Below are 9532 nucleotides of genomic sequence, written 5' to 3' on the forward strand. Positions count from 1 at the left end.
AGTTTCTATATTTGAATTGCTGCTTGATCAAAACTTTGGAGTATGTAGCAGAAGAAAAAAACACATCCAAATTATTAAAAGGTAAGATTTTATTCAGCTAGATGTTTGCTCAAATGAGATTTGCCAGGTCAGCCTCTTCACCACAGTGAATTAGTCATAAGCTCTTTTTTTCTGCACATGAGAAAATGTAGAACATTCTTAGAAAAAGTACAGTAAGGAATATACCTATAATAAGTGTGGTAAAATAAGGTATTCAGTTTAGGTAAACTAAAGATGCCAGACTGCATCTATTAGAATCAGCTGAATTTGAGGCCTGGCACAGGGAATAAATTTGATGTGAAATGATGTAATGGATGGTCATATTGTAATGAACTTCACTAAAATGGTCAAGGAAATTCATCACTGTTAAAGTTCAGATTTAAACCAGTGCTGTCTCTTTCTCTTTTCAATAAAAAGCAGAGTCCAATACCTTCTTGATATGAGGAAAACATAATTTTCTTTCTACTTTAATTTGGAGTGATCCTTTTCAAAATAATTAGAAAAAAATTAGATAAATTTTTGTGTCTTAAAATGGGTAATACATATGAATGTATCTTCACAATTTTGCTTATTGTTACCAGTGTAGAAAGAAAACCCATTTAGAAAACAAAACAAGCCAAAAAATCAGAAAAACAGATATATGTATAATTCCATTTTGTGTCTCCTGAAACACCTGTGACATTAACCAAAAAATTATTTTTATTCCATAATGACATTGATGTTAAAATTAAACTTGCTTCTATAGAACGACTTCAAATTGTCCTCTCTTGCATGTTGAAAAATAAAAATCTGGGCTAATGAAAAAAACAAAACAAAACAAAACAACAACAACAAAAAAAACGCTCACAGCTTTTTATCAATGAAACTTACCAAAATATTCTTTTTTGGTTTTGTGATATGTTTTTTGATGTGTTGGAAGCCAATAGTATATCTCAAGCTTTAAATTTAATATTTTGAGATTTTTATCTCTATCATTTGTAAATCGTGCATAAAATGCTTTAGGCTTCGGGGCTGACTTCTTGGAAAAGTACTTTCGGAAGATTAGATATTTATGCCAAAAAGTCGAAGCTCTGCATGATATGGAAAAGCTATTTCCACAAAGCAATAAAATTTCAGAAATAAAGAAAAGCACGACATACCTGACATATAATCCCTTTAACAACAGTGGACAAATCTGCGTGAAGCTAGGCCTTGACAGAGAGAGAAAAAAGGGGAAGGGGAACGGGAACGGGAAGGGACAGGAGGGGAGGGGAGGGGAAAAGGGAAAAAGAGCAGGTGGAGAACTTAACAATTATCCTTTTAGTAAATATATAAACAAGAAGATCAGTACTTTAAGCATCACAATACCTCTCATTAATTAATTATGTCTTCAGGACAAATGTAAGTTTGGAGCTTAACATTTTCTTTTATTTTCTTTTATTTCATTGTTACTGTGCAGATAATGGAGTAAGTACTTGAATTACAGATTCACTCAGAAGATTCTCATGTATCTGAAAAGAAAAAAAAAAAAAAGGACTGTATTTGGAGAGTGTAATTGCAGTCAGAGCAGCTTGTGTTGTTCCCACTGATACCCATGTCTACATCTACATTTTTGATGTACACTTTATGCATATGCATATCTGCAGGCCAAGTTCAGTATGCTGTCCACTCGTCACTGAGTGTCTTCAAAACATCTTTGGACTCAGAAGAAGACATTTGGTCAAGAAAAGAATATGGCTGAATTTTTATTTTAAGAAAAAGAGTAAATTCTGTTAGGGTATGGAACAGGCAGTAGCTCTCTGGAGCCAGGAGTGGTGAGGGCTCCCCAGGGGTGTTAGAAAAGGGCCTGGTAGCCTGTCCTGCCAAGCCTGTTATGGAACAGTATAAGCCAGATGCTTTGGGGAGCAGCCCCAGACTTGGGCTTCAGCACCACCCTGAGGATAGCAATGTGTTCAAGCAGAATGTCAGCCATTTTGACCAGATGGGGCACATGGAAAAGTGATGGAGTCACTGTCTCTGGAGGTATTTGAGAAAAGGGTAGATTTGGCACCGAGGGGACATGGTTTAGTGGGCACAGTGGTGATAGGTCAACAGTTGGCGTAGTAGTTGGACTAACAGTCAATGACATATGAACTTAGTGCTCTTTTCCAGCCTAAATGATTCCGTGATTCTATGGCTGAGTAGAACTGTGGTAGAGATGGAGACCAGCAAATAAACTTTGAAATGAAATAGAAAATAGATTATGTGTGTGCAGGGGTTGTTGGAGATATCATAACCACCTGTAAAATCATACAAGGGAAAATAGCAAGATTAGGAAGAGGTAGACACACTGTCCATATTATCAGAGATATCTAGAACATATCTTCTTGGAGATTTAAAGAAGAAATGAAGAGACAAATACAAACATAAATAATTTCCAGATAGAAAAGGATCAGGGTGTCTGGTTTGCAGTCAGCCGAAACTGGCCAACAGGGTGCCCAAGTGTCCAAGAATGTAAAGACATCCTGGCCTGAACTGGAAATGTGGCCAGCAGGACTAGGGAAATGATTTAATGTGATACTGTTGAGACTGCTCCTCGAGCACAATGTTCAGTTTGGGGCTCTTGGTGAAGGGATTAGAAAACAGTGCTTATGAGAAGCGACTGAGGGAGCAGTCTAGAGAAGGGAAGGCGGAAGGGAGGACGTATTGCTCTCTACAACCAACTCTCTTGGACTTGATATTGAAAGTCTTTTTCAACCCAGATGGCTCTATGAGTCTATTAGTCTGAGAGCTGACAGCTCATTGTAATTTGTTGTTTTTTAAAGAAATATAGACTTAGCTGTAGCACTCACTGATGCTGCAAAAACCTACCTGTGCCTTCGATACCATTAGCCATTTATTTGCTTTCTTCCTGGCTTGAAGGAAGTGAATTATTGTGTGGGCAAAAGGAAGTGTGGATGTCAAAAACTATATTGGAAATTGTTAGTTAAATATAATGAGTTTTCTTATGTTATCTTCAAGAAGTCATCTTTTTGTCTTTAGTGTTTGCGTCTTGGAGTTGTCTAACACTAACACAAACTGAGATAAATTGTATTATATTTTAATACTAAATTTCTGCCTTTTCCATTAATGCCTTTGTTTGTTTCATGCCAAGTAAAACAAATTATGTAGTTTGGGGATTCTTGGAGAGAGGCCCTTCATAGAATAGAGCTAATTCTCTGAAAGAAAATGAACTAAAACTATGCAAGGTATTGAAGTCACTCGTTAAGAAATACAGAGATTCATTTATGAGTGGGTAAATGTATGATTTATTTTACAGATTAAAATAATTGAAAAACATTTAATATTAAAGCAACCCTTCTTTTTTGCCCTAAAGAAAAAACAAAGCAATATTTACTAATCAAAATCAATAACTGATAAAAATGTTTTTGAGAAAAAAATAAAAAAAGAAAGCTGTATAAGTATTATGAAATATATATATTGAAAAGTTTGTAATATAATGTTTTCCTGTTTCCTTTCCATATACTTTGTAGATTTTTCTCTTTTGTTTAATTCATGTCTATTTTTCCAGAATCCTTCTCACAAACTGAAATCAGAAGCTTCCTAATAGGTCTGATTGTTAAATTCTTTCCAAGTGTAGTACAAAAATATGTCAAAATTCTCATCCGTTCCTTTTCCAAAAGAGTAAAGGAATTAAGTCCAATTGTAGATTTTGAGTTACTTTTCTTTTGAGACCACATTTGATCCTTTTTCTTTTCTTCTCCTAAAGACATAATTTTTAAGTCTATTTAGTATAATTATATAACTTTGTTAATCATATCACAAAATAAAAATGTAAAGGCATTTGTCAAAAATATTCATAAACAGTTGTCTAGTTGCAAAATACTTTTTAAAATGAGCTATCACAAAGAGATTTAGCATTCAATAGCATTTATATTTTATGACATAAATGAAAGAGGATGACATTAAAACTTCAAAGCAGCAAAGATGACACATTTCCAGTCATGCTGTCACTGTGAGATCTACAAAGAGCATACTAGTACACAAATAACTGCTTTTTGATTTATTGAAGTTCAAGTATGGATTTACCTAAAAAAAAAAACCTAATTTTTTAGGTACTTCAAATCCAACAAATGTCATTAAAGTGCCATGACAAATATATGTGATATTTTGGTAAATTTTTCCCTTAATGCAAGATATGACTGGTCAAAATTCTTTGTAAAACTGTGATCTATCTTGCCACTAGAGCACGCTATGGATTGGTTGAAGCTATACTTCTCTTGATTTCACCAAAATTTTAAAACGAGATTAATTTCAGATAAAAATCTCTAGGTATGTTTTCTAATGCCAGCATAGGCTGTGATTAATGTGATTTTTGTCTATGATAAGAACGAGTTGTCAGTTCAAATTTCCCTAATATAATGGTGTTAAACAATTTAATTGACCCCCATAGTTGCTTTATATTGTCCACTGCTGATAAATAAGTATTTTATCTATAAAATATGGAGAGAAGAGGAGAGGAGACTGAGCTCACATCCAGCATTCTTCTGGACAGGCTGAAGTGTTGGGCAGAGGATATCTGATGAGGTTCAACAAGGACAAGTGTAGAGTCCTGAACCTGGGGAGGGATAACCACATGCATCAGTACAGGTTAGGGGCTGTGCAGTTGGAAAGGACCTCTGCAGAGAAGGACCTAGGTGACTTGGTGGACAACAGGTTGACCACATGCCACCTGCATGGCCAAGAATACTGACTGTATCCTGGAATGCATTAAAATAGTGTGGCCAGCAGACTGAGGGTAGGTGATCCTCTCCTCTGACCTGGTTGACAACATCTGGAATACTGTATCCAATTCTGGGCTCCTCAGTTCAAGAAATACAGAAGTCTTCTAAAGAGAGCCCAGCAGAAGACTACGAAGAAAAGTAGTAAGAAGATTAGTGTCCTGGAGCATCTCTGTTGTGAGGAAAGGCTGAGAGATCTGGGTCTGCTCTGCCTGGAGGAGAATGAGAGGGAACCTTATCAATGCTTATAAATATCTAGAGGTCAAGAGTCAAGTGGATGAGGCCATGCTCTTCTTGTAAGAGTCTAGTAACAGAACAAGAAGCAATGGGAATTAACTGGAACATAGGAAGTTCTATATAAACATGAGGAAGATTTTCTTCACTTTGAATATGGCCACAATGAAACAGGCTGCCCAGCGAGGTTGTGAAGTCCCTGTCTCTAAAGATATTCAAAACCTAATTGGACACTTTCCTGTGTGACTTGCTGTAGGGAACCTGCTTTAGTAGGGGATTGAACTAGGTGATCTTCAGAGGTTCCTTCTAAACCCCTACATTTCTGTAATTCACTTTCCTATTGTAATCTGTCTTTTGTTATGTTGAACTTCAGCTCAGTTACTCCTTGCACATAAACTGATCTCAGTAAAGCATTTTACTGCCTCTGTGGTCCACAAACAGTAACAACTGCAGAGACAATTATTCTGAGTTCTGCATTTTTACCTAAGTATTAAGAACACAATGCAAGGATTTTATTATAATGTAACTTGGTGAGAATATTCACAGTAGGACTAGGACAGGATCCTATTTTACTCTAAAATAATTTCATTTAAAATTATATGTATTTTCACTTGTGACTTTATTTTTCTCTGCATAATAAGTAAATTGTGGTATGAGATTACTCCATTCATAAAAGGAATTCCAGTTCACAGGCTTAAATGGCATACTGTTCTATAACAGAAATTCCATATCAGTCCATATGAGCAGAATTAGAAAAGTGATTCTATTCCAATATTCAGTTGTATTAACTTCTATTTGTGTTAGTTGACTTGTGATTAATAGAATAGATTCCAGTAGAGAGAAACAACAGAGATCAGAGGCCTGAAGAACATAAACAATGAGGAAGATGGACAGCTTAGAATATTTTTGGTTTGATACAAAAGCCAAACAAAGTAATAGAGACGAAAAAAAGATAAGTCTTCTAGAAGAATTTCAAAGAACATTATATTATTAACAGGATAAAAAGGAATGGATTTAAACTATATATTATATTATAAGGAAGAATAATTCATATGTGAAGGGAAACAGTTTTACTGATAAGAATTTGATTGTAAGAAGATTGTGGGAACCTCAGAAAATGTGCATCTTAATGAAAAGTCTAATCAAATGTCTGTTAAGAATGAAATTTATATAGAATATTCTGTTCAGGCTTAAAGATAGACTAGGTGATAGACTATAGGTCTTTTCCCAAACTATTATTTGGTTATTCATTGTAAGTATTAGAACTTTATATGGGTGCATTATATTTAAATATACAACACTATAATCTACTAAACATATTCTAATTTCTTTTAAGGTTGAATAAACTGTTCTCTGTGAAAAAGCTGTTGTCAATATAGACAGTTCAAGTGGTCATTTAAATACATATATTTATGATATAAAGGTACAATTATATGTACATTATAAATGTTAAAAAGAGAATGCAGAGGTGCAAAGAAAACTGACTTGCTACATCATGTTGTAGTGCTCAGTGTAAGAATAGTAGAAATATTGCTAACTCTGAGAGCTTTTCCACTGTAATACTAATATGAGTTTTAGTCTGCAGCTAAGAAACTACTTAGAGAAATCTGTTTTCAAATTTCAGCTATATGAGTTGAAATAATTCTGAGGATGGTTATGCAGTTTTGAGGAAAATTTAGCAGAACAAAGGTCTGCTTTGAAATAGACTTCAATCTACGAGAGTTTGAATGAAAAAAGTACATAAAAATTTCTAAAAAAAAAATCAGAAACAGTACAAAAAGATGGTCATTTCTTCTATTAATTTCAAATACAGAAGCAGAGTATGCACTCTGGCAAAGCCCTGAGGAAATCATTAATGGAGATATAATTGTATGAAGGTCAGTGAAATTATATGTAAGTATTTCTAATAGATAACACTCATCAGTTGGCAGCCAAATAGTTTCTGAAGCAGAAATCTGATGAAGCAGTTATTTTTTCTTATATCATTATTTACAATGTGGAATAATTATGTAGAATCAGTTCATGAACTCTTGTCAGATTATTATTTTTCCATCACTGTTTCTTTCTATTTTTCCTTCTGTAATTTTCAGTAAACTCATGCCTCATTTTATTTGATCTGACTAGATTTCCTGACGCTAATCTCTTCAGAAAGGCAAGATATTGTCCTGAAAAGAATACAGAGAAAAAATATATGCAACACTTATTTTAAGATAGTCATGGACACAGACAAAATACATTGCAGAACCTGTTTGAGAATACATCAGACCTGATTACAAATGAAAATAAGTGTTGAACACATAGAATTTTGTTTTCATAGAAGGAAAAATTCAGTGCTTTTCAACAAGCTGTTCTGACAGCTGGGTCATTCTTCAGATAGTGTTTGTGCACACCTTATAAAATCAGCTTCCTACTTTTGAACAAAAGTGCTGTCAGACACCATGGTACAGTGTAATGGCTGAAACAGAATTATACATAGAGACAACCAGATAATTACCAGCATGAATACGCAAACAACAAAGTAAAAGCTGTTACTGACAAAAGTTTTTCACTTGTGAGAGTAGCCATACTTACTGCATCTGGCGTGAATTTTTTCCTCAGTCAGTGACCAAAATGAATGCCTGGAACTAAGTGTAAGAAGAAGGCAGGGACACGTCTACCAAGTATTGCCTTACCCTCAAATCATGCATTGCTTAAGATCTTCCTCTGCTAGAAATGCTCTGTCAGTATTTAATAATGCACAGAACATTTCTTTCTACATTTTTCCAATCTTCCTATGAAACATTTAAATCTTCAACAGTGATAACACCCAGAAAAAATAATTTTTATAGCTCATCTCTGCATTATATTAGAAACTACTAATACATTTTATGCCGCTGGAAACTTGCACTAAATCGCTAGAATGGTCAGTGTTTAGTGTGAAATGAAAACTGAGTCTTGCTTTAGTTCTACTGTTCTTCAAACTGTTTTCCTACTATAAATCTTAGAACTGGAGTTATTTCAATAAAATTATAGGCTGTACTCTGAAGTTATGACACTGGAAACAGTTTATAATGCAAATAGGCAAATCCTTCAAACGAAATATCTATCACATAGAAAATAGTTCATTGAAGCAGTGTATATTTTCATTTTTATCTTGAAACTGTTACTTTGTAGTTTCACTATTCTATAATGGTCGTTAAAGATGTGGAAACACCTAAGAGCATGAAAATACTTGCAGGGAAGTGGTCTGCCTCACAAGATTTATAGACAAGTAGTTTTTCAACATCATGGAATTTCATATGTCAGTGGCTTTCTTTTTGGTCTTCATTAATTACAGTGAAGTTTTGAAAGGAAGATTCCTTCAACTGTGAAGCATCTAGAAAGAGGAAGCTTCAGCATCTTGTCATACATATCATATATAACACAGCATGAGTAACTGACCTTCTTACTCTCCAGAATGCTTGTTTTTCGAGACTCCTAAAATATTAGATGAAAGTCAGTTTAAAGCCTTCGAGGACATTTAGCATAGACCCCTACAGAAAAGAAAAGGATTTCCCATCATAATCCTTTCTCTGATATTCTCTCACACAGAGCACTTTAAAAATACCTTTGATGGAAGTGAATTTCACATATTAACTACTTCCTTTGTTTGCCTGAAGGTCTGCATCTTAATTTTTAATTCAAGTCACAGTTTTAATCCCCAAAGATATTATGGTGCAAGATGAAACACTCAAAGCCTTACTCTTCAAAGTTGTTTCCTAAAACCTAACCTAAATATTCCCGTACAGTATCTTCAATTTCCAGATTTTTTTGTGGACCATTCATATGTAGTAAACCTTGTGCTCAGTTTAAATTGTTCAGAGAATTAATAGTCTGTGTTGATGGTAGAAGAGACAGTGTAGTAAGTGAAGCTATAGCAACCCCTGTAACTTGCACATTTTACCTAGAAAGTATTTTTAAACAGCCACAGCATTCTTTACAGCTTTCCTTAAAACTGTGTCATAATATATAAAATTGTATTAAACGCTTTTCAGAGTCACAGATTTCAATCTCTGTTGTTTTGCTTGTTTGTTTAAGTTTATAAAAATTCTCTTTCTACATAGAATCCTCTGAACAGACTGAAAATGGTCAAAGAGCAGGAACAGCAACTAGTTATAGCTTACTTAGATTCTCAATTAAATACACTGAAGAAAGATAGTAACTTTTTGTTGGAGCAACACACTGAAAATTCTTACCTGGTAAACAAAAATGTCTGTTATCATTTTCTGCTCTTCCTGAATAGTCAGTTCTCTGATTCAACAGAGCTACAAAATTACAAATTTTGGTAATTATTATTCCTGATATCCACCCTGTACTTTTTATACAGAAGATTCATCTGAATTCAGTCTTGTGCTCTTCTTGAAATTGGCTGTTCTTGACCCTGAAAGGCACAGAAAACACTTGCAATGTAATCTATATATTTACATACTTGTTTTCCATTTTCCAAATTATTCAAGATATTTGAGTAAAATTTGTTTCTAAAATTGTTACATGCCAATTCA

The sequence above is a fragment of the Meleagris gallopavo genome, chromosome 2 (assembly GCF_000146605.3).
Source record: "Meleagris gallopavo isolate NT-WF06-2002-E0010 breed Aviagen turkey brand Nicholas breeding stock chromosome 2, Turkey_5.1, whole genome shotgun sequence".
Classification (NCBI taxonomy): domain Eukaryota; kingdom Metazoa; phylum Chordata; class Aves; order Galliformes; family Phasianidae; genus Meleagris; species Meleagris gallopavo.